Source organism: Macrotis lagotis, chromosome 4 (genome assembly GCF_037893015.1).
Source record: "Macrotis lagotis isolate mMagLag1 chromosome 4, bilby.v1.9.chrom.fasta, whole genome shotgun sequence".
In the NCBI taxonomy this organism is placed as follows: Eukaryota; Metazoa; Chordata; class Mammalia; order Peramelemorphia; family Peramelidae; genus Macrotis; species Macrotis lagotis.
Genome location: NC_133661.1, coordinates 99,981,237 through 100,007,390, shown reverse-complemented (window position 1 = coordinate 100,007,390; position 26,154 = coordinate 99,981,237). Strand labels below are relative to the sequence as shown.

At 35.1% G+C, this 26,154-nt stretch overlaps 1 protein-coding gene across 1 annotated transcript in view; it reads right to left on the bottom strand.

Annotated features, from left to right (window-relative positions):
• LOC141522701 (uncharacterized) overlaps positions 1-26,154 on the bottom strand; it is a 189,704-nt gene that overhangs the window by 157,574 nt on the left and 5,976 nt on the right. The window contains exon 3 of the mRNA XM_074236202.1: positions 3,278-3,501. The gene's annotated coding sequence lies outside the window, so the exon portion shown is untranslated. The remainder of the gene's footprint in view (positions 1-3,277; positions 3,502-26,154) is intronic.

Sequence of the window (26,154 nt, the reverse complement as noted above, 5' to 3'; positions counted from 1 at the left end):
AAATATTTTTACAGATATGAGCTATACTATAGTTATACAAGTGACAAGTGAATACCCATTACTATTCATTGCCATAGAAATACCATCAGGATTTATAATGGAACTCATTATACTTCAGAGGAAAGACAAATTCAAGATCCTCTAAATATAATCATTATTATAGTATTACTGTGGCCCCATGTGGTTTTGTTGTCTGATATCAGTCAGCTCCTTTGTTAATTTTTCCACTCAATCCAACCATATATTTTTTTCACACACATAGAAAATCAATCAACCCAATATGTAGCATGTAAGCCTAAGATATCAAAACCAGAAATTTTTACAAATGTGCCAAAAGATTCATAGTAATGCTTCATTGAAGATTTTATACCTGGAATAGAAAATAGGTATCCATTAAATGGAAAATGGCTGAACAAATTCTGGTAAAAGAATATATTGGAATTTTATTGCACTGTAAGAAATAATAAACATGAGGAATTCAGGAGAATGTTGGAAGCACTGTATAAATAGATGCAAAGAAAACAGAAACAATATAGTAATATTCACATGTACTACTGAACTGTACATTTAAAAACAACACTAAAAGGCGGCCAAATTCAAATTAAAGTTAATAACCAATACTAATACTAGAAAACAGAAAAAAGCAGATAAAGCACACCTCTTCCCAATCCTTCTTAATCTCAAGGGCTTCTCTCTGTTATTTCCTATTTATCCTGAACATAGCTTGCTTTGTATATATTTGTATGTTTTCTCTACCAAGAGAATGTAAGTTCCTTGAAGGAAGTGACTGCTTCTTTTTTGGATTCTCAACTCTTAGAATAGTTCCTAGAACATAGTAAATATTTAACATTACTGAATAAATTGAATGAAGGTGGGGGCTATAGATATTAAATGTTATAACTGCAATCAGATATGGTCACTATATTCATTGGTTTTCTTTAACTGTGTCGAGACAATTTTAAGGGTGATGATGAAAGACATTTTTGTGATGTGAAAAAAAAGGGGAGCTTCAACAGAAAACTCATCAAAGAGACAGAGGAAGCATGATATGGTAAGTGTAAAGAACAATGAATTTGGCAACAGAGGACCCAAGTTTGAACCCCAGACTGTTGTTTCCTACTTTAGTGACCTTAAGAAAGCCTATTCCTCTCTAAAATTATTTTCTTCATCTGTAAAATGGTGTTCAAGGTGATCTCTAAAAATCCCCTTCTGTTCTAAATACTATAATCTTGTTTTGCTTGAAAATTCTTATTATGGTGTTAATTCTCATTTTTTTCTCTTGTATTCCTATTCCTTGGGTGGGAATCATAGTAGGCACTTAAGTGCATTTTCATTCATTCATATGACAATATATACCAAGATACCTCTACTTACTGCTAATATTTACCTCATTTGTTTTTAAACATTGCATTTGAGTGACAGCATAACCTGTAAATTGGACTGAATAAACAGGCCCTAAAACTATAAAAGGACAAAAGATTTCTTGTTTATCTTTCTTTTCTCAAAAGACTATTCAGAAGACTTAAAGCATAGCATAAAAGGGCTGTTCTCAGGGAAAAGCTGCTATGGTTACAAATGATTCCTCTGTGGCTTTTTCACAAGTCACATAGAATCTATAACGTTTGAGTTGACCACAGTTTCTATGCTTTCTTCTTGCTGGTGCCACGCCAAAGACACCAACAGAAAATACTAACTAAAAAGGTTTTTATATAATGTTAATTGGCAAAATCATTTTAAAAGGTCTCCAGTATTTGTTTTAGCTGTCATCTTTAATACTGCTTTTAACTTCTGATTTTCTTGTTACTTAGATCTTCCAGGTATCATTAAATTCCTTCACAGAAACCTATAAGGTAATTACATAATAACAATAACTAGTGATTACACAGCACTTAAAAGTTTGCAGTTAGGTGGCTCATTGGATAGAAAGTGCTGGTTCTAGAATCAAGAAGCCTCATCTTCCTCAAGTCCAAATCTGGCTTCAGACACTGGCTTTGTGACCTTGGGCAAGACATTAATGCCATTTGCCTCCAGTTCCTCATTTGTAAAATGACCTAGAGAAATCGAATGACAAACCACTCCAATATCTCTGCCAAGAAAAACCCAAATGAGATCAGGAAGAGTTGGACAAGATTTAAACAACCAAAAAAGTTTGTGAAGCATCCTACATAAACTATCTTATATGATCTTCACAAGAACTATGGGAGATAGATGCTATTATCCCCATTTTATAGAGGAGTTCAGTGAATTGACCAGGGCCACAGAGCTAGTATAATTTTCTATGTTTGTTACAGGGGAGGAAATTGAACCTCAGAGTAGGGGCACAATCCTTAGAAATCAAAGAAAGAAAACTATTGGGAGATTGAGACACAGATGAATTAGCCAGTTCCATCTTGAAAATAGCCAGGAACTGATTAAAAGAGGTTCTGACTATTCCACTCTAGACTTTTAACTCTGCTTCCTACTATTGGAAAGGAAAAAGTAGAAACCTCTTATTTTAACCCTTATCTTTATGCACTTGAACATTTCACCTCTTGAAAAAAGAAGCAAGTCAGTAAGTGGTGGCCAAAAAGGACTGACCAACCAAACAAATTAAGGGACAAAAAGGGCAAAGGGCAAAATGAGTAAGCATCCTTGTATGACATGAGTATTAAGGATGTGAATTTTGAAATTCTCCTTTCAATAAGAGAAAATTATGAAACGTGTATAAAAACTCTCAAAGTGGGATTCTCCTGAAGTGGAGAACTTTACCAAAGATTTCTTTTTTAAAGTTGAAGACTATGAGAAACAACACCAGATGGATTTAGACATATTGGGTGGATTGGACCAGCACAACTGCAGACAACACATAACTTGGGCAAATGTGAAGAAAATCACAGCCTCAAAAATAGTTTAAATGTAACTGCAGAAAATATGAGATAATACATAGTGGGAATGGGGGAAGGAACATCATCTAAACCACTCTCCCACCAGATGGGTTCAGGGTATTCCATGGAAATAGAGCTTTCATCAAATATGGCTTTCTCTTAAGGGCAAAGTCCAGAGCTTTCTAAAGACACAATCCAACTTAAGTTACCTTATTAAGTTATTTTGAATGGTGCATCTGAGAGGTGACTGTTAGACAGAAATTATTTAAAGATTTAGACACTCAAAACTTTTTCCGCCCAGGAGTCCTATAGTCTTGATTAAGTGTGTGTGTGTGTGGGGGGGGGACTTCAGAGATCATCTAATCTGATGTTTTGAAAAGAAAACCGAAGACCAGAAAGTTTTAATAACTTACCCAAAATGATTACAGGTAGCAAATAGTAGAAACATAGAGGAGGCATTGTTATCTCCTTAGGATCCATGGGGGGACTCTTACAGACATCAAATGGGCAGGAGACCCCCTCTTGATGATGCTTCTGACTTTCTGAACATCAGCAATATATCTCAACACGGAACTTCCCTCAGTTCCTGGGGTCCCTTCTCTCTGGATTGTACTTCTTTCATGAAGGTCTTCCCATCCTAAAATATACCATTGGAGAATTCCCTCATTGGTACCATTTTGAGGAGGGGCTTGGACCAACCCCTCCCTGATGGGCTTCAGCATCAGGTCCCTGAACCACTGGTGCTTCCTCTCCTTCCCACTCCCCACCTAGGTCAACTAGGTGGCAGAGTGGATAGAGTATTGGCTTTGGAGTCAGAAAGACTGAGTTCAAATCCAGCCTCAGACACTAAAGGCATACTAGGTGTGAGACTTTTGGGCAAGTCACTTAACCTTGGTTGCCTGGCATTCTGATTGCTATCTGGTCACTGAACCCAGATGACTCTGGAAGAGAAAGTGAAGCTGGTGACTTAGCACAGCCCACCCCCCACTCAAATCCAATTCATGTGTTCACTGAGAACAAAGGACAAAAAAAAAAATCACTTCCCACCTCCAGTTCCCTTTTCTGCATTCTCTTCCTCCATTAGAATATAAACTCCTTTTGTATCCCCAGTGATAGGCACTTCTTTGCCTAATCCCAGAACCATCTAAATCTGATTCATCCTTAGGTCTAAAGCACTAGAAATGAGACATTTACCCTATACCTTTTCTGTTCCTCTCTTTTCAAATACTCATCCTTCAACCATCAAAGTCTGGTTTAAAACTTACTCTTTCTGTCCCCTTTCCAACTTCTCTTCCTTCTTTGAAATCTATGAAATTAATGTCTACATTATTTTCTTTTTCACTTAATCATTTATTGGTGATTCAGACTGTAACATATGTGTATGTGTTTTAAGTTTAAAACTCCTGCAGGACAGGGCTTATATCTTTGATATCTGATAAGCCTCTGCCCACCCATTTCCAGAATCCAGAACAATTAAATCTATATACTAAATAAATACTTGCTGAATGAATGAAGATGCATTAAAGGCTTCCAATAACTTTTCATGAAATGTTTTCAATTTCGTGTTTGGTTTTAGTGGCATCATAAGAAAGTAAGCAGGATGTAAAAAAGCAAAGGAAAAAATTAGGAATTAGTTGGGGGGGAGAAAATGAAGATAATTATTTCATCTAGACAGAGGAAATTTAGCAGAGGTACTAAATATAACAAAGAGCATGAAGGAATCTAATCAGTCCCTTGTGTTTAATTTACTATATTTAATTTCAGAAGGGATAACACTTTGAAACTCTAGGTAGTAATTTTAGAACTAATGAATAAATATTTACTTTATAAAGCTTTGGGTGGGTCCCCATTAGTTAGGCTGAGAGGTGAAAAATACACTGCTCAAAAATCATGCACATTTTTCTGGCAGCTTATGTATTGTTGATACACCTGTGTCTGAATCATGCATTTTTTCTCATTAAAAACAACATCTGCAGTTTTTGCTACACATTTGAATTTGCTCCTAGAATTGTTGTCATTATTCGGTCATACACAAATCTTTGTGACTCCATTTGGGATTTTCTTGGCAAAAGATACTAGAATGATTTGCCATTTTCTCCTCCAGCTCATTTTATGGATAAAAGAAACTGAGACAAAAAGGGTTGAGTGACTTACCCAGGGTCACCCAGCTAGTAAGTGTCTGAGGTCAGATTTGAACTCAGGAACATGAGTCCAGTTGATTCAAGGCTCTATCTACCTAACCAAAAAATCTTGAGGTCAACAGCGTAAACTAGGACTGTATAAGATCCTCAAAACCAGGGCTAGCCTTACAAACATGAGCAACAGAGAATCATCTACATGGAAGGAGTTGATGAATACTAAAAACCTACCCAGAAATATCTGCACCACAGTCTGTCCCCACCTGAAATCCCACCATTAGCAATCACCTATTTTAGGTCAAACAGGCATGCCAAGTGAAACAATATTATCAGATCACTTTACTGACAAGAAGAACTAAAGCAGGAAAATGTGGTGAGAAAGAGAAGGCAGAGTCCTGGAAGTCAACTTGCCGCATCTGACTCTGTCCTGAACACTAATAAGTAATTCATCTGGCTTAAGTGAAACTCAGTCAATCATGCCACTAATTAGGTCATGCCAAAGGAGATTATTCAGGACAAAAATATTGACTAGATGAATTCCCCATTCACAAATTCACTCTGTGCTACTTGGACCTAATCTTAACAATATTTCAACAATGATGAAGTTGGGATGTATTAGATCAGATTGCTTCTCTATAACAATTCCTCTAATATTTGAAGTTAGAAGGTCTGCTTCTACCTGTGTGACCTTGAACAAGTTATTTAACTCTTGGGATTCTGAATTCCCTGTCTTTGAAACTGAAAGATTGGACTTTTTGACCTCTAACATTCTTTTAAACTCTTAAAACTTTCTACGAAGACATTGATCTTTATTAGAAATGAAGATAGCCTATTCCTAGAGCCCTCAGGTCCAGATGGTAATACTTTTTCAGGAGAAGGCAATGAGTAGCAGAGAGGCTCACCCTGAAGAAACCCTGCCAAACAGTCTGACGTTGGAGGTCTTCTTTTTGGACTACGAAGGTACAAAATCGCCAGCAACCTCCACCCATTTAGCCAAATTCCCAGTACCGGGGTGATAAGAAGCAAATATTAATTTACTTGTTGCCTTATCTCTATTATTATTATTAGGAAGTCCTATCTTTACATCAGATAGTGTGGTATGGCTGTTTCTACTTGTCAAAATTAACAGTAGCCTTCTAATGACTATAGACAAGGGCCTTCTTTCCAATGGAGAAACAAATATATTTAGAGTTTTCTTTTTCAAATAATGCATTTTTATATACCCAGAACAGAACATAATTTATGTTTAAAAAGAATTTGCAGCTATGTCAAATAAAAGAGGATGCCTGGAAGATATAGTGAGCTTGGCTAGGAGGAGGAAAGGCCAAGGTTCAAATTCTGCCTTGGACCTGTAGCTATAAAAGTCAATAGTGGAAAAGACTATCCATGCTAGGAGAAGCTAGATGGCATAGTGGATAGAGTACCCAGCCCTGGAGACTGGAGAACTTGAGTTGAAATTTGACCTCTCACTAAATAATACCTTGGGCAAGTCACTTAATCCCAACGCCTTGAAAAACAACAACAACAACAACAACAAGACTATCTATGTTAGTCTACATTGATGAAATTCCAAGTCCAAAGTCTAATAAATGAAATTTAAAAGAATTATAGATAAGTAGCTCTCATGATCACTATGGATCAATATCAAAGAATTAGAAAGTTATGACAGACTGGTCAATATGACCAGAGAAGACAATGATCCATGTTGGAAGTGAAGTGGGAAATCTGGGACACTAATACATTGTTGGTGGAATTGTGAACTCCTCCAACCTTTCTGGAGAGCTATTTGGAACTATGCCCAAAGGGCAACAAAAATGTGCATACCCTTTGATCCAGCAATACCACTACTGGGTCTATACTTAAGAGATGATGAAAAAGGGTAAAAACATCACTAGTACAAAAATATTCATAGCAGCCCTGTTTGTGGTGGCAAAGAATTGGAAATCAAGTAAATATCCTTCAATTGGGGAATGGCTTAGCAGTGGTATAGGTATGTCATGGAGCACTATTGTTCTATTAGAAACCAGGAGAGATGGGAATTCAGGGAAGCCTGAGGGATTTACATGAACTGATGCTGAGTGAGATGAACAGAACCAGAAAAACACTGTACACCCTAACAGCAACATGGGGGTGATGATCATCTTTGATGGACTCACTCATTCCATCAGTGAAACCATCAGGGACAATTTGGGGCTCTCTGCAATGGAGAATACCATCTGTATCCAGAGAAGAATTGTGGAGTTTGAACAAAGACCTAGGACTATTACCTTTAATTGGGGGGGGGGGGGGACCCTGATATCTCATTATGAAATCTTACTGTCTCCTATACTTTATTTTTCTTCCTTATGGATATGATTTCTCTCTCATCACATTCAATTTGGATCAGTATATACCACAAAACAATGGCAAATTGCCTTCTGTGGGGGGGTGGAGGGAGGGAAGAAAGATTAGGAGGAAAATTGTAAAACTCAAAATAAATAAAATCTTAAAAAAAAATTTAAAAAAGAAAGTTATGACAGTCTGCACTGACTAAATCTTGGCTGCAGAAAGGTAACCTCTCAAGTATAACCTGACAAGTGACCACTGACCTTTAGATGTCCAGTAAGGGAAAAGCTCTCAAAACAGTCCATTTCACTTTTGGATATGTCTAGTTGTCAGGAAATGTGACTTCCAGGAACCACAGTTTTGACTTAGAATCTGTGTGTAGGTGCCACAGTGGACAGAGCAATAAGGAATCTCAGACACTAGCTATGTGACCCTGGGCAAGGCACTTTAACCCTGTTTGCCTCAATTTCCTCATATGTAAAATGAGCTGGAGAAGGAAATGGCAAACCACTTCAAGGTCTCTGCAAAGAGAACCCCAAATGGGATCACAGAAGAGTCAGACACTACTGAAACAATTGAACAATTAACAACAATTAATTATTTTCCTAATGTGCATTTTCAAATCAGTGTGTAACATACTGTTATTTTATATCACCTATAAATGATATTTTCTGCATCTCAAAAGACAGAGGGACAGAAATAGAATGAATAAAGGAATGAATGAATGAATGATCTCTTCAAGATGCAAAGGATATTCAGCTTCAACTGATTCTCATGAAGCATAAACTAGGGGCCTTCATTATCTTGACTTCTTTCTCTGGTAACTTTCCAGATCATTGTTTTCCCTTCTCAAAGTGTAGTTTCCAGATCAAAGCACAATATTCCAGATATGGTCAGCCAAAATACAATAGAAATAGTCCTTCCTAATTATACTGTGGACTCATTTTGAATTTGGAAACCATTGTACACCCCTAAAAAATTATTCTGAGAAGGTAGATGCCACTGTTCTCCACATGGTTTATTGGACAATGTGAGTTTATCACTAAAAGTTTAACCAGCTATATTTTATACTTCATATTCCTCCTGCCCTTCCCTCATACCACTGCTCTACTTCCTTAACATTGCCTGACACAGAGCTAGGCCCTTAGTAGACAATAATGATTGTGACTTGAGAATGAAAACTGGAATGGAACACAACTTATTTTCTTGTCTCTCAATGACTCTCAATTGTTAACAATGCATTTTATTTTCAAGTCTGTATTCTAAAATACCTCTCAAAAATTAAACTGAAAAAAAAGTCTCAAAATATTTTCAGCTGTACCTAATTCAGGCCAAGATGATTTGCAGAAGCCAAGTAGGTGAAAGCTATTATAATTCACAAATACATGAAAACCACTCTCAGAAGCTCTAACATTTAAAACAGACAGGAATGGAATTTGATTCCTTAATTTAAAAAAAATAGATAATGCAAGTTTCCACATTGCTCATAATTCTAATTCCAATAAGCCAAAGTACACAGTCACAAAGTCCTAAGCAAAAAGCACAAGGCATTGTTTATTATGCAACTTGATATTAAGCTGGGAATGACTCTTTAAGAACACATTTCAAAATTTGTACATATTTCTTTGAAAAATTCCCTCACACACATTTGATACAAGGAGATGCCAATGGCCCCGTTTGGGTTTCCTTAGCTTGTGACAGGCTCCTTATGGAGTATTCAAAGTTACTATGATTCTTGGTCTCCCTCCATAGGGATTTTCAATGAGGAAGTAGACAGTATCCCTAAAACAAAGTGAAGACAGATTGTGGGAGGAGAATTTTACCCACTGGAGCTCCCAAGCTTCAGGAGTCATGTTCTTCCTGGAGCAGATGAAAGTGAATCCAAGCTCAGATCTTCAGAAAGAAAGAGTAATGGTAATCTATCTTTTTAAGGATAGCATCCCTTTTTAAAGAGGGGATCCCTAACCACAAGACCCAGGTAGGTGGAACAGTAGGTAGAGCAGTGGGCTTGAAATCAGGATGACTCATCTTTGTGAGTTCAAATCCATCCTCAGACACTTCCTAGCTGTGTGACCCTGGGCAAGTCACTTAATCCTTTCTGCCTCAGTTTCCTCATCTGTAAAATGAGCTGGAGAAGGCAATAGCAAACCACTCCCAGATCTTTGTCAAGGAAAAGGGGTCAGCCACTTAACCCCATTGCCTTGCAAAAAACTAAAAAAAACAAAAAACAAAACAAAAAACAAAACAAGAAAAGGGCTCAGGAAGAGTCAGACAAGATGACTTATAAAAGACTAAGCAGCAACAACCACCTAAACTCAAAAAGACTCCACATTCAACCAAAGATGACACAATGAGGATTAGAAGCAATTTTTCTTTCTTTGCATCTGTTTAGTGTTAATCAAAGTATTTATTTAATGCTAATGTGAACCTTGAGAAGTCACTCTGCCCTCCTATAGGCAGCTCTAAAGGAGAATGTTACTAAAGATTGGCATTGGTGGAGAGACTTTCCTCTTCTGGGAGATCGAGTGATCAAGGAAAGCATGGGTCTAATCACAACCCCTGAGTCTTAAGTGCTGGAGCAATTAGATTGCTATTTTACTATAAAGAATCATGTTCCTCTATGTCACTGTGATACACAGGCTGAAAATATATGAATATTCCCAACAAACCAAGACTATTTTATACAATATACAATCACAGCAATGTCTTATGCAGGAAGCCTTTCTCCAAAACAGTTTACCACCTGAAACTCCCTCTTCCTAATATTTTATTCCAATTACACATAATTGGCTCTGGAACAAAAGATTTTTTTTTTTTTGCTTAAAAAATGATAACATGCCCTTCAGTTCCCAGGGTCTCTCCTTTGTCTGTGGGTCAGAAGTCCCTGGCTGAAGGCCCAATATCTCCCTTGAGTTTTTTTGGCATGCTTCTGGTGACCATAACATTTTTAACTTTGAGGCCCCTATTCACCACATTCCTAATGGTGCTTTTCCAGACCGGGGGTGTATATGGGACTATGCTCTTGTATGTGGGCATATTCTTGTTTATTCATCTATAAAAGCACATTTCAGATAAGATGCCTATGATTTGACAATTTCCACTATTGATTCAACTTGCAGATAAATTATTAAAACCTCATTTTGGGGGCAGCTAGGTTGGTGCAGTAGGTAGAGCACAGGCCCTGAAGTCAGGAAGACCCTAGTTCAAATCCAACTTAATATACTTTATACATACCAGCAGTATGAAAGCTAGTTGGGCAAGTTACTTAACCTCATTGTCCCACCAAATTTTTTTTTAATTGCATTGTGTATACCAATATCAATCTCAAAAAGAAATGGGGGGGGAGTCATTAGTCTGTACATAAAGAACTCTCTGGACAACAACATCATGATATGGTTTTAAAATGTTGATGTTATCTATGTTATAGTTTACTTTTATTTAGTTAAATATTTCACAGTTATAGATAGAACTTAGCAGTGCTGTGGTCATCATATTTGATACTTCTGTGATATACACAGTTGGCACTTTTTAAAAAATATTTTTAATTATGGTGGAAATGGCTTACTAGTCATAGCAGTAGACTTATTTATAAATGTGAAGTCCAACAATTTACAACAAAATTCATAATAATTGACAAATTTCTTGCGTGTGTGCATATATACATGTATATGTTAATTAGTCTAAAATATTACAATCTACAACCAATTTTTTCCTCACTTATTTGACATATTACCTCTGGCATTATATTGTCCAACAATGAAAATCATGGTCAGATTGACTGTAGTTCAAGAGTAGGAGAATAAGGCAAGGATTGCAAAGATAGAAATTTTCTTTGACATCAACAGTATAACACCAGTTTCTACAAGTCTCAGGAATGATCAGGTAGAATTAGTCACTATATTTTTTCTCCAGAATGACAAGATCTCCATGAGCAAGGTCCTTGTTTTATCCACAGAGTAGTACCTACCCTACAGGAAATCATGACAGAGGAGGGGACCTCTTATAACCTTTCATTTTACTGTCTGATATTAAAGTGCCCACAATTTCCAGGATAGCAGTCCAATTTGGGCACTGCCTTAGACAAGCTCTTGACATAACTACAACTCTGAGGCAGGCTGCCAGCTGGCTAATCCTGTACAGAATTAATCTGCAAGGTCAAAAAGCTTGGTTTGTTTTATATACACTGTACCCTCTTCTATTGCTCCCTATATACCCCCAAATGACTTAAGACTATTAAAGCAGCCTGAAGGAAAATGTCTATTTTTATTGCAGGAATGGGTAAATAAGATGTGTAAATCCCTTTTTCAACCTCACTGAAATGTTAACATTTCACATATTTCAGCTCATGACCAATTCATATAAATACTTCAGTTGCAGTTTAAATTGTAGTCCTCAGAGCACTGAGGGTAGTGTTGAACTAGCCTAGAGAAAGTACAAAAGGACACCCAATTGGAAATCCAGGCAGTACTAGGCAGCTTTTGTTCAAGATTCAGGTATCCCCCCCCCATGTATATGTTTTTATTTTAAATAAATAGCATTTGAATGTTAGCACTTCTTCCTCCATGTCCTATTTCTTTTCTTCTATTCCAGTGGGGAAAATAGGTAATTTCCAAAACCCCATTGAGGGAAAAAGTACACCTCTGATGAAGGACTACAATTTCATTTTGCCCTTAACCACACCCAAATAAATGGTATCATTTGCAGAATATTTCCTTTTTCTGTATTGTTCAACCTTTCAGTCATGAATAACTCTTTGTGACCAATGTGGACCATACTTTCCATGGAGTTATCTTGACAAAGATGCTGGAGTGGTTTGCTGTTTCCTTCTCCAATAAATTAACATGAACAGAGATTAAACTGACTTGCCTAGAGTCACAGCACTAGTGTCTGATCTTGGGTTTTTCTGATGCCAAACCCAATGTTCTATTCACTAAGCCACCTAGCTGCCTCCTTTTCTCTATTTTGGATTCCCATAATCAAGAACTGTGATTAGGAATCTCCGATGTAAATTATTAATCATGTAGTTAGCAAGTTTTGCAAGTCTCAGTTGAGTTTGCTGGTATTTAGTCTTTTCTCAACTTTGGTGGAAAGCACCCAGAAGAAGGAAACTGGAATGGAAAAGAATTTTGAATTAATTTTATAAGAACCGGATGAAGGAATTTGGGATGTCTAGACTAGAAAAGGACTAGGGACAGGGGAAAAGGATAAGATAGCTGTCTTGAAGTATTTAGAGAGAGATATCATTTGGAAAATGCCTTAGACATCATCTCTGGGCATGGCTTATTACATGATTTGTGATCCTATGGGTTCCCAGATAGATTACATATATACACATTGGTCTTTGCAGAAAATGACTTTACTTCCTCATAGAATTTTTTCTGTTTTTAGTCAGAATTTCACTCCTAAAACTATCCCATCCTTCCTGGGCTTGAAGAATTTTAATCCGGATAATCCTATCCTTCCTCTGAATCCTTTGAAATCTACTTTCTCAAAATCAAGTATTCATATCAGAAACTGTAGATGATCACATTTTTCCAAGTTTCCCGTAATTTCTAACCCCCCAAAAGTTCTTCCCATTAATGAGAATCAGATACAGAATAGTCTTTTCCTTGTTGGTCTCTCTGCTTATTTTTAATATTTTATTTGTTTTCCAAATATATACAATAGTAGTTTCTAGCTATCATTTTTGGTAAGGTTTTGAATTTTACAATTTTCCCCCACCCCCCAACAGAAGGCACCCTGATAATCTTTACATTGTTTCCATGCTATACAGGGATCAAAATTGAATGTCTTGAGAGAAAAAAAGATATCCTTGAGGGAAAAAATATTAGAGATAGCAAAATTATGTAGTACATAAGAAAAATTTTTTTAATTGAAGGTAGTAGTCTTTGATCTTTGTTTTAACTCCACAATTCTTTCCTCTGGATACAGATGGTATTCTCTGTCACAGATACCCTAAAATTGTCCCTAATCATTGCACTAATGGAATGAGCAAGTCCATTAAGGTTGGTCATCACCCCCATGGTGCTGTTAGGGTGTACAATGTTCTTCTGGTTCTACTCATCTCACTCAGAATCAATTAATGCAAGTCTTTCCAGGCTTCTCTGAAACTCATACATATATACCCTAATTTATTCAGCCAACCCCCAATGGATGGACATTGTCTACTTTTTAAGAATGAAATTATCATTAGAAATTATCAGGTGCTCTGCTTTTGGCATAAAGGGAGATCCAGAAGATATAGATAACTGAAATGCCTCATTACTACAATATCATGCCAAGCTTATTGATCTTGCTTCCAAGCTCCCCATTGATTGTCTCCTTCTGTCCAAGTGAACGAGCGTATGTTTAGGAAATCACTTTTTCTGTTTCTCCTTGCATTGACTTTCACTTAAATGTTCTCCATCATGCTTCCTTATTCAAGTTCCTAGATTTTTTTTCCATGAGTATACTTTCTAAAAGGACATCCTTTTAACTCATGTTGTTTCTTTTAAATAAGGTATAACTATTCAGAGCCATATCCTAGTCATTGGCTTTATTCTATCAAGACTTAATGATACCTCCAAAGTCAAATTTGAACTTTTGTGTTTCTCTTGTCTAAACTTAGGGCATTTGTGTTCAGATTCCTAAAATGACTGAATCTTTCCTTGGTCTTTTATCTCCTATAAATATATTCACGTCTCAACTGTTATTCTTCTTCCTCAATTGTAGATGTGTTATATATGGGGTCTTATATGTTGGATATGCAGGAGTAGTTTTCTCCCTCTCATGGCTTTTGTTTATATTTTTAAAGCACCAGGCTACCCAGACTCTGCAGGACATATCCCTTACTTTCTTGGAGCAGCCCAACATCATAATAGCTCTTAATTTCTCATGAAATTATAAAAAGGAACTAATGCTATTATGCATTATTCATTGCACATGCATTAAAATAACATTAAACTATTAAATCTGGATTAGGAAAATTTTCGGGGTTAAAATGATCACTTAATAAGTCTGATTTCAGGGGCAGCTAGGTGGCGTAGTGGATATAATTACCTAGCCGTGTGGCCTTGAGCAAGCCACTTAACCCCATTTGCCTTGCAAAAAAAAAAACCTAAAAAAAAATAAGTCTGATTTTATGCCAAAAAAATTCTTTATCAGTTAATTTTCTAATGAATTACATAAGCTATTTTGTTCTAGTAATTCAATAACGTATAGTCTTTACACTTATATCTACTATATCAAAAGCATCATTAATAATCTAAAATACTTGGATAGCACTACAGTAAAAAATATAAGAAAGCTTTTCACATAGTATTTACCTAAGAGATTTCTAATAGGGATTAAAGCAGGATCAAATAATTAGATCTCTCAAAAGATAGTAATTAAGATTAGATCATAAATCTGTATTACTCTCTCAAATACACCAGCTAATATTACTGCCCTGCAACTCTATTTGGAGTCTTTCTTTTGATTACTTAGTTTTCTAATTGATTTTGTACATATTTATTTCAGTGACTTTTAATAAACTGCTATTTTGAACATTTTCAAATAAATTCCTCAGCAACATATTGTATAACAAATTAAGCAGAAAACGGCGCATATTGAAAGGCAGAAATATCACTTAGCCTAATTTGCTCATCATAAAACGGGTTTAAAATGGAGTTTCTCAAATAGATGGCTAAGCAGGACTCAATACAACAGATTTTAGTTTCTTTCACTTTGTTACTTTTAAGTATCCCCTGTTGGAAATTGTGCCAAGTACATTCAACTAAATAGCTTTCACTTTAAAGTCTATCATTTTCATCCATTCTATTCTTTTCAAGCACAGGGAGAAAACTGGGCTATCTTTGAAGAGTAAAGTGATTTGTTTAACACCATTGCAGCATCAGATCCCAAATCTATGCTAAAATCTTGGAGCTAGTATAGAAATGATAAACATTAACCTGTATTCAACTTATAAAGCTCTTCAATTAGTGTCATTTATGAGTCATATTCAACAACAAAAGTCAAAATAAAGGCACCAGTACTGGAGATCTCTGACCAATGTCAAAACACTGGTAGTAAAGTCACATTTATTTCAACCATGACTACAGAAAGGAAGGGGACCATATGGGATCCCAAGATTCTCCCTGACACAAATAAAACCCATCATTTCAGCTTAAAGTTATTTGGATGTCACTCTCCTATTCACCAATACTCACTTCTCTCCAGGTGAAATTATAGGACTGTGAATCACAAATTGCCACAATCTCCAAGAAATCAAAATGGTAGCTCATCCAAATGGCAATGGTGATAAATGGTGAGCATGAAAGGGGAATGACCAGTGATTAAACATATGTAACAACAACAAAACCCAGAATCAAAGGTATTATAAGAGGAGATTACTTTCTAATAGAGGAAAACCCTGGAAGGAGAATTTTGGTTCAGAAAGATATAGAGATATTAAGTTTGTCCACAGAGTAGATTGACACATAATCCTTCTGGGAACAATGGCAGAATTCAATAGAATATGCTCCAAAACTTAAGAGGGAGGGACAGCTAGGTGGCACAGTGGATAAAGCACTGGCCTTGGAGTCAGGAGTGCCTGGGTTCAAATCCGGTCTCAGACACTTAATAATTACCTAGCTGTGTGGCCTTGGGCAAGCCACTTAACCCCATTTGCCTTGCAAAAACATAAAAAAACAAAACAAAAAACAAAACTTAAGAGGGAATATGCCTAGTATGAATTGGTGACAAGACAATTGATGAGACTGACTATAGCATGGTGAGAGAGTAGGGAATCAATTGAAACACAATTGATATGCTGCCTGAAATGGACCAGGTAAGGCAATCACCAATAGGTCATTCCAAGGCAAGAGGGCGAAAAGGTTGGAGATGTTTACTCTGGGAAACAAGCAAAGAAAAATGTCAATAATGATTCCTGCTGTGCTGGCAGAGAAAGTGCCTTCATCAAGGAGAACATTATGGCCACAGTTCTGCACAAAGATAGTAACTCCAGTGAAATTATCATTACTGACAAAAAGGACAATTAGATATGTAATCTAGAAACTTCTAAAATGATGACTTACTCAAGATACCTTAATTGTTCCGAGTCAACAGAATCAAGGAAGCTTCTGCTTAATAGCAAAGACACTCTAAATCCTATATTACTTATGCTAGGCAATTTTTATTTATAGAATCTATTTTCTGTGACTATCAATGAAAAATCATTGCTTCAAAGTCATAAAAACTCAAGTTTTCAACCAAATCTGCAAGAGTACCAAGTTTTACCCTGTTTTAGAAGTCTAACAGCATTTCAGGCATAAAGGTTAGGTGTGATATATAATAATTATTTCTCCCTGTTTTCTGCTTTCTATCAGATCTATTCCAGTAAAAAATCCAATTTACATAATTCTTGATCTTATCAGAATTACCAAATGAAAAGTTATCTACATAACCCAAATGATGATACTTTAAAAGCTGAATTGGAAGAATTAAGTGTTGGGTAGACACACCTAAATTTCTCATTTGAAATTACAAGTAATTTTATTTTCTTATAAGAATTATGTAAAAGTAATCATTTTTATTCTCATCCCAAGTTGCATTGCCTAGCAGTAATGTATCTTGTCCTTCTTCCTCTCTACTAGGCCTATAGTTACTTACCCAGTGATACAGAAACTTGATCTGAATATAATTAATCTGTGGTATGCATTCACTCTGTAACAGACTTCATGACTTTTCAGTTTGCTTTCTCCAGAACTGGGGTCAGTATTCCGTTTCTTTTGGAAGCTACCATTAGTACTTGATATGGGAAGTTTTTATGACTTGATCTCTGACTCAAAGGACATAAGACACAATGGCCAAGAAAAGATAACCAACTAAAATGATTTGATATGCAAACCTCCCCTTACCCAAGAACTTTATCTAAAGTAAAAGTAAAAGTAAATAGTTTTTTGAATTAAGTTAAATAATATCTCTTATGAGTAAAGTGGATAAGCTTTAATACATAAACTTTAAGATATATAGAAAAATTTAAAAAAACTAAGATTATACATTTAACCTTAGCTAGTCTAAAAAGAAGATAAGCATGTTAAGAGGGAGAAAGGAAAGGGAAGTACAATGTAGAATCTCTCCAATTATTTTAAATTTGGAAATTTAAGTGTACTGGGTGAAACTCCCTTATGAAGGATTGGCAACTAGGTCTGGAATCAGTAAGATTTGAGTTCAAATTCAGTCACAGGCATTTACTAGCTGGGTGACCCTAGGCAACTCACTTAACTATTTGACTCAGTTTCCTTATATGTAAAATGGAAGTGATAATAATAACACCTACCTCTCAGAGTAATAAAAATAATTGTAAAGTGCTTAGCACAACACCTGCAAGCACTATATAAATGCCATTTATTAGTATTATGAGGAGAAAGTGGATATGAGGGTCACCCAGAATGAGAAGGTGTGGTTTATGGTCTGCACTTTTAAAGGGAGAATTAATTCAATCAGACAACCAAAGAAGTGAGTGACACAAAAGAACAAATCTTCCTTGATAACAAAGGAGAACTGTACAAGTGAGATTTATCACAAAATTCAAATCTTTTGAAATAAGATTACAGTTTGTTCAGGTGCCACTTACTGAATCTGTACTGAATGAAAACTTTTAATTTCATTCCACCATTTTTGTTGAAAAAGCAACAACAAAATGTCAAAATAAGTTAGAACTAAAATTTAAGTGCTCCTATTAAAATGCCATTACTAATAAATTGGAGAAAGAGGAAATCAATAAACTAAATATGCACCTAAAAATTTAGAGAAAGAATAAATTAAAAACAATTAAATATCAAATTAGAAATTCTAACAATTAAGAAAAATTAATTAAATCAAAAACAAGAAAACTATTGAATTAATAAATAAAATCAAGAGTTGCTTCTATGAAAAAACAGTAAAATTGATAAACCTCAGGTTAATTTGATTAAAAAAAGAAAGAAGAAAACCAAATTACTAGTATCATAAATGAAAAAGGTGAAGTCACCACCAATGAGGAGGAAATTAAAGTAACTATGCAGAATTATTTTGCTCAACTATATGCTAATAAATTTGGTAATCTAAGTGAAATGGATGAATATTTACAAAAATATAAGTTGCCCAGGTTAAATGAAGAAGAAATTAAATATTTAAATAACCTATCTCATAAAAAGAAATTCAACAAGCCATTATTGAACTCTCTAAGAAAAAATCTTCAGGGCCAGATGGATTCACAAGTGAATTCTATCAAATATTTAAGGAACAGTTGGTTCCAATTCTACAAATTCTTTGGCAAAATAGGTGAGGGTGGAACTCTGCCTAACTCTTTCTATGACACCAATATGGTGCTGATACCTAAACCAGGAAGAGTCAAAACAGAGAAAGAAAATTATAGACCTATCTCCCTAATGAATATAGATGCAAAAATCTTAAGGAAAATCTTAGCAAAGCAATTACAGCAAGTTATCACTGGGATAATACACTGTGACCAAGCAAGATTTATCCCAGGAATGTAGGATTGGTACAATATTAGGAAAACTGTTACTTTAATTAACTATATCAATAACCTATCAAAAATCAGATTATTTTATCAATAGATGCTGAAAAATCCTTTGAAAAATTACAACACCCATTCCTACTAATAATACTAGAAAGTAAAGGAATAAATGGATTGTTCCTTAGAATAATAAGCAGTATCTATCTGAAATCATCAACAAGCATTATATGCAATGCGATAAGCTAGAGGCATTTCCAATAAGTTTGGGGTAAAACAAGGATGCCTGTTATCACCACTACTATTTAATATTGGGCTAGAAATGTTAGCTTCAGCAATAAGAAAAGAAAAAGAAATTGAAGGAATTAGAATTGGGAAGGAAGAAATAAAACTCTCACTCTTTGCAGATGACATGATGGTATACCTAGAGAATCCTTAAAAAATAATCTAAAAAAAACTACTAGAAACAATTAGCTACTTTAGCAAAGTCACAGGATATAAAATAAACCCTCATAAATCCTCAGCATTTCTATATATTATTAGCAAGCTACAGCAGCAAGAGCTAGAAAGAGAAATCCCATTCCAAATAATTTCAGACAATATAAAATACTTGGTAGTCTACCTGTCAAGGCAGACTCAGAAACTATGAAAACAGCTATAAAACACTTTTCTCACAAATAGAATCAGTTTTAAGAAACTGGGTAAATATCAATTGCTCATAGATAAGCTGAGAAAATATAATAAAAATGACAATTCTAACAAAATTAAACTATCTGTTTAGTGCCCTACCAATCAAAATTCAAAAAAATTACTTTAATGTCAGAAAAAATTGTAAGTAAATTCATATGGAGAAATATGAATATAAATATGAATATAAATTTCCAGGGATTTAATGAAAAAAATGCAAAAGAAGGTGGCTTAGCCCTAGCAGATCTAAAATTATAGTAAAACTATCAGTCATCAAAACTGTCTAGTAGTGGCTAAGAAACAGAGTGGTGGACCAGTGGAATAAACTAGGTGTAATAGCAGGAAATGATTAGAGTAATCTACCGTTTTATTAAACCCAGAGAGTCCAGCTTTGGGGATAAAAACTCTCTCTCTTTGATGAAAACTGTTGGGAAAATAGGAAGTTAGTATGGCAGAAACTTGAATTAGACCAACACCTCACACCCTATGCCAAGATAAGATCCAAATAGATACAGGATTTAGACATGAAAGACAATATTATAAGCAAACTAGGAGATCAAGGAATAGTTGATCTACTAGATATATGGAAAGGGAAGCAGTTTATAACCAAGGAAGAGATGGAGAACATAATTAAAAATAAATTAGATAATTTTGATTACATTAAATTAAAAAGCTTTTGCACAGACAAAACCACTGTAACAAGATTAAAAAAAATGTAGTAAATTGGGAAACAATTTTTACAACTAGTATTTCTGACAAAGGACTCATTTCTAAAATATGTAGAGAACTGAGCCAAATTTATAAAAAAAAAAAACCAAGCCATTCTTCTTTTGACAAATGGTCAAAGGATATGCAGAGACAAATTACAGATGAGGAAATCAAAGTGAACCATCGTTATATGAAAAATTGCTCTAAATCATTATTTATTAGAGAAATGCAAATTAAAGCATCTCTGAAGTACCACCTCACAGCTCTCAGACTGGCCAATATGACCAGAAAAGACAATCAATAATATTGGAAGGGATGTGGGAAATCAGGGGCAATAATATATTGTTGGTGGAGCCGTGAACTCATCCAACGTTTCTGGAGAGCAGTCTGGAACTACACCCAAAGGGCAACAAAAATGTGCATACCCTTTGATCCAGCAATACCACTACTGGCTCTATACCCTGAAGAGATGATGAAAAAGGGTAAAACATCACTTGTACAAAAAATATTCATAGCAGCCCTGTTTGTGGTGGCAAAGAATTGGAAATCAATTAAATGTCCCTCAATTGAGGAATGGCTTAACAAACAGTGGTATATGTATATCATGGAACACTATTGTTCTATCAGAAACCAGGAGGGATGGGAATTCAGGGAAACCTGGAGGGTTTGATTTGCATGAACTGATGCTGAGCAAGATGAGCAGAACTATAAGAACCTTGTATATACCATTACAGCAACATGGGGTTGATGATCAATCTTAATGGACTTGCTCATTTCATAAGTGCAACAATGAAGACAATTTTGGGGTATCTGCAATGGAGAATACCATCTGTATCTAGAGAAAGAATTGTGGAGATGGAACAAAGACCAAAGATTATTACCTTTAATTTTTAAAAAAGCATGATCTTACTATGTACTTTTGCTATCTCTTATATTTTATTTTATTTTTCATGATTTCTCTATCAACACATTCAATTTAGATCAATGTATACCATGGAAACAATGTAAACACTAACAGACTGCCTTCTGTGGGGGTGGGGGGGAAGGAAGCAAGATTAGGGGAAAATCGTAAAATTCATAAAAAAATAATTTTTAAATGACATAACTAGAAATTGTGAATTTTTAAAAAAATTCAAGACACAAAGCATATCATCAGTACTGGTAAAAGTTTTCAGAAAAACCTGGTTTACTTTAAAATTCAGGTTATTCACTTCTTCATATTCCCCTTCATATAGCAAAATTAGTTTTGGATTTTAATTTTATTTGAATTAATTACAGAGTAATTTGTAATTTAAGATTTTGAGATAATCTAAGGACAAATTCAAATAGATATGTAATATATTTATAGATGAGTGTATTCTCAAATATTTATAATATATATATATATATATATATATATACATATATATATATATGACACACTACTTCATCCCAGGGATAGAGTTATAAAAAGGAAGGTAAGATCCTCAACTAGTAATGGAAAAAGTCACTTCACAAATGCCAAGCAATACAGGAAAATCTGGCTGGCAACAGGCAAAAGAAAAGGTGGAGATTGGGAAGGAAATGGTGACAAATTAGGCCCCAGATCATCAGTTTAGAATTTTCCAGAGTAAAAGGAATAATATTTTCATCCATGGTAGTAAGGTGTCAATGTATTTTCAGATGTTTATATTCCTTTTTTGGATGCTCAAATTGTGTCTAACTATCTGCTTAGTACAATATGTCAAAGGATGTTGCAATTAAGTATGGATATTCAACATTTCTGCTACAAACTTTAGAACAGGTCTATTACAGCATTTACAGGAAGATTTAAATTTTGTAGTCTGTGTTTATCAGTTTTTTGCTGACTATGACATCTGTTATCAGCTATGCAGCAAAAAAAACCTAAGTCTTTGAATCTTACATGATGCCCTTTTGTCTTAGAAATACTATACAAGTATGTTTTCCAGTGTAAAGACTGACAAATTGCCTTCTGTGGGGGGGGGGGGGGAAGTAAAATTAGAGGGAAAATTGTAAAACTCAAAATAAATAAAATTTTTAATTAAAAGTATGTTTTGATTAGGGGAGGAACTTTGAACAAAATTGTAATAACAGCGACAGTTTCCTTTTTATTAACAAGCATTAAAAATTATATAAGAACTTTGTTTAAAATAATACTGAAATGAAAAGCCTAGAAAGACTTATTTGAACTGATGATGAGTAAAATGAACAGAACCAGAAGAACTTTAAACATACTAACAACAGCAATGGGTGATGACCAACTATGGACTTGTGATGGAAAATACCATCCATAACCAGAGAGTGATTGGTAGAGTTTGAATTCAGACCAGAGTTTATTATCTTCAATTTTTAAAAATTGCTTTATGTATTATGTTGTTTATTTTTCTCTCCAATTTTGTTTTTCCCCCTTCCATTTGGATTTGATTCTTCTTTCAAAACATGATTAATATGGATCTATCTTTAGCATAATTACATATTTAGAATCTATATTAGATTACTTTCTGTTGGGGAAGTGGGGAGTGAGGGGAGAGAGGGAGAAAAGTGTAAAATTCAAAACCTTGCAAAAATGTCTTGAAACTACTGTTGCATGTAGTTGGAAAAACAAATAAATAAAAATATTTAAATTAAAAAATATTAATATTATATATATGATATATGTATATGGTGCAATTTCTCAAATCCTCTAAAGTTAATCACTTAAAATATACTCCCTTTGGGTTTTTTGCTGTAAGCCCTGAAATATGTATTAAGATTAAATTATTTCCACAAGTAGCAACTTGTGGACAAATATGTGGTAAGGAAATGGGTTTGAGTGGTTAAAGACTACCTTGAAGTCAGTAAAATTAAGGACTTTTCCCTTTCCCATAAGAATTTTTCTCGTGACTTTTTAAAGAATACAGTGTTCTTATGTTTCATTTTGTCCATTTGCAAAAAAAAAAAAGAGGAAAAGAGTGACTTTATTTTGTGTAAGACATTTCATCTCTCTAAACCTGTTTCCTTAACCATCAAACAAGGGATTTTAGCAAATCATCTCTAAAGTCTTCTCTTCACTCTAATATTCTGTGAGCCTTATAATGCTTCAGAAAGTGCTTTGCAATCTTTCAATTTATAGTACTCTATCAATGTAACATCTCTACGTGATGACAAGGAAGTCAATGGTGCCATTTCTCTACCAATGTGAAATACAATTTGTATTTATAGACAGTTGTTCTGCTAGGAAGGTCACTGCCACCTTTAACATCTAATTAAGAGGTGATGTTAAGGAAATGAAAAACTGTTTTCAGGATAAAGTCTCTAACAGGCTTTATACAAGGGCTGCAGTAAAGCTGGGGCATAGAAAAATAGATGGCAAGTAAAAAGTGCTATTTATTTTCAAAGCAAGAAATCTTATCCAAAGAGTAATGAAAAATAAACTGACAAAACTATTGTGTCACCGGGTACCTTGCCATTGACCCCTTAATGAGGAAAAGAGGACTGGCAGGCTTTTAGTTATTGAATCAGCTCTATTAATAGTTAGAAAGATAAAGCACTCACTATGGATCAAACACTGTGCCAAGTCTTAAGGATACAACTATAACCAGGCAAAACTGTCTCTGTCTTCAAGGAACTCACATTCTATTGGAAGGTGAGGAGGGGGAAAGTGCCCAATCATGGTAGGGAAATGGTGCAAAGCTCTCTTATCAGAGCTGGGGACCCTAGGGCAAAGGCCACTGTAGCAGTGGGGGAATAATAAGAATGATGTTTAGAACATTGGTGGCCAAGAATGTTAATGCATTTATCAAGTGTATAAACATTAAATAAAAACTAATTATAACAGTATTTTGGAAAGAAATTTATTCAAATAAGATAACACCAAATGGGAAAAAACTCAACCAGACTTTAGTCTTTTCAAAGGAAATCTATAGAAAGGGAGAAACTGGAATGATCTGTTTTGTCATCCAAAGGAAGGGGGAAAAAAAATTCAAATTCCTCCAAGCATATTCATTTGATAATCTCTTTCAAAAATGTCTTATAAGACATAAGATACCACTATGACTTAATGGAAAAGTCCATTAATTAGGAAGAATCTGTTGAACATTAATGGTTCTTCCATCATTCGACCAACCAAACAAGCATTTACTCAGCCCCTAATATAAGTCAGACAATGTGCTAGGTGCTGAGCATACAAAGACAAAAGTGAAAAAGACACATATAAAGGGAGAGAAAAAAAAGGGGGACAACATAATACGTAGGGAAGTATAGAGAGAAATGATTTGGGAATGGGAAGCAATAGTGCCCTTAAGAGGATCACTAAGAGGCTTTATGAAAATGTTATAACAATGCTGAGACATTCTAGAAAATAAATACCAAGGAAAAAATTTATGATATTTTCAAAGCAGACTCCAGCTCAGAGTTAAGGGTAGGGAGTGAGGGTGGGAAGGAATCACAATATGCTTCATGTCAGTGATTTGGTCTAAATCTTGAACCCACTGGATCCTAAGAATTGGGAGTTGGGGAGAGAGTTCCTCCAAGTATGGATAATGGTCAACAGAAAGGCAAGATGATGCCAAACAGAGCAGTGTGGATGAGGCACAATGAAAAGGCCAGTTTGACTGGATCATCAACAGGAATGGTGTAGAATAAGTTTGGAAAGGTAGGTTAGAGCCGAGTAGTCAATGCTTACAATAACAAAAGAAGGAGTCATTATTTGCTTAGAGGTTCTAGGGAACCCCTGGTAGTTTACTGAGTCAACAAAGATTGATTAAAGGCCTGGTATGTGCTAAGAATTGAAGGTGCAAAGGCAGAAAATAGACCTCAGTCTAAAGAAGTTCCCAGTCCAATGGTGTTCATATGCAAACTATACAACCAAGGTATACACAGGGTACATTGGAGATCATCTGGGAGGAAAAGCATTAGGCTAAGGACCACAAAAAAAGACTTCGTACAGAAGGTGACTTCAACAGAGACTTGAGAGCAGCCAAGGGTTAGAGTTCCAAGCATAAGACAAGGTCAGTGAAAATCCCTAGAGTCATGCCACCATGACTTATGCACAGTTAAACATATTCCTAAATCTAATGTTTATCCATGCAATGCCTTTTGCATTGCTAAACACACTAGGGAAATATGTCAGACTTGAAAATCATGATCCCTATTTTCAATTAATAAATCAACAAATATTTTATTAAGCCATTTTTATTTGCCAGGCACAATTTCCAGGTGCTGGGGATACAAGTACAAAGAATGAAATGATCCCTATTCTGAAAAAACTTGCAATCCAATTGGAAAAGACAAGAAGTATATATGAAACTATATACAAATATAAAACACATATAATTAAATATAACACATATACATTTATAGTCAAAATACTAGATACTATGTGAGAGAAAAATGGCATTTAGATGGCCAGTAGATAGAGCACTAAGTCTAGTGTCAGGAAAACCTGAGTTCAAATCCAGACTCAGACATTCACAAGCTATGTGACCATGAACAAGTCATTTAACCTCTATTTGCCTTAATCTATTAGGAGAAGGAACTGGCAAACCACTCCATTATCTTTGTCAAGAAAATCCCCTGCTGCATCAAGAAAGGTTTCATGCAAAAGATGGTACATCTTAAAAAAAGAGGAATTCTATGGAGCAAAGGTAAGAAGAGAGTATCCAGGAATGGAACTGAATAAGTTCAAAGGTCCAGAAATGGAAAATGATTATGGACAAAGCAAGCTGGGTACAGGCTGTAGAAATTTTAAAACTAAATAAAGGAGTTTATATTCTAGAGGCAATAGGAAGCCACTGGAGTTGGTGGGGGTAGGGAGTCACATGACCACTCAAGAGCCTAGAATGTTCTTTCTACAATAACCCTTCTCTGTTTCTGCAAACACTTATTTTATGTGGATTAGAATAAAACTTCATTCTAAGAATACCTTCATTTTTATTGTTAGCATAGCTGGAAGTCATCACAAGCTTGGTTATTGAGA